At 54.2% G+C, this 998-nt stretch overlaps 1 protein-coding gene across 1 annotated transcript in view; it reads left to right on the top strand.

The window, feature by feature from the left end:
- Nucleotides 1-998, top strand: part of LDLRAD1 (low density lipoprotein receptor class A domain containing 1) — a 10,632-nt gene that overhangs the window by 9,330 nt on the left and 304 nt on the right. The window lies entirely within an intron of this gene.

The following is a 998-nucleotide window of genomic DNA, read 5'->3' as shown; positions in this document are numbered from 1 at the left end:
ATAGCAGGAGCCAGTATGTACCCCTGTCCAGTCTGAGACTTGACCGTGTGCCTGGAACTTGGCCTTTCTTCCTTAACTGAAAAACAACATTCAGCAGATGAGGAAAGTGAGGCTCAGACAGATGTAACAAGGTCACATAGCCCTTGAGTTGTGGATTCTTGATTCTCCCTGATGCAGAAGAACCAGGAAAACCAGGAATACAGTCAGCCACGTCAGATGGCGGGGGGGCTTTGGGGAGCTATGGCAGGTTTCAGAGCTAGGGAGTGCCCTGGTGCCAGGCCATTCCAGGATACACCAGCTGCTCTTCTGCTGGTTCTCATCTCTCCAGTGACTGAGTGCCCGCCCTGTGGCCCTGGGTGGTGGCGCTGCCCTTCCACTGTCTTCAAGTACTGTGACTGTATCCCGAGGAGTCTCTGCCGGGACCGCGTGCAGCACTGCTCTGACTGGTCTGATGAGTACTCCTGTCCTGGACCCTGAGTCACCACCCAGGCCAGCATGGAAGGCTGGCTGGAATGGCACTGGTGCCCTTCACACAAACATCACATCCTAGAGGGCAAGGGCAGGAAGGAGCCTTCAGAATCATCTCGTGGCATCCAGGAGATGATTAGGAATAGGAATCACCTCTCCTGTTTTCAAGTTGTTCGACCTCTGCTTGAATGCCTCCAGCAACTGGGAGCTCACTACCATCTTAGCTTCTGACAAAGATGGGGGCACCCTGTTCCCAGGGTTTTAGGCCTGCCTTGGAGGCAACGCAGGAATTCTGCTGCTCTGCTGCAAAACAGGCTCTCAGGTTCTAATCTTGCCACCCCTGGGGGAGAAAAGGAATCTGGGGCTTAAATACCAAGCCCCAGGGGGTTAGCTCTTATGATTGGCACCCACGTGAAGCATATGCCACTTCCTGACCCTTGGCGACCCCAGGCAGATATGGCTGGGCTTGGATGCAACCTTAGCACTTTTCTCAGCTGAGTTATTCCAGCCGGCCCCACTGATGAATCACA

Source organism: Otolemur garnettii, unplaced genomic scaffold (genome assembly GCF_000181295.1).
Source record: "Otolemur garnettii isolate 467f Iridium unplaced genomic scaffold, OtoGar3 scaffold00066, whole genome shotgun sequence".
Taxonomy (NCBI): Eukaryota; Metazoa; Chordata; class Mammalia; order Primates; family Galagidae; genus Otolemur; species Otolemur garnettii.
The sequence above is the reverse complement of the archived record's forward strand: the minus strand, read 5'-3'. Positions and strand labels throughout refer to the sequence as shown.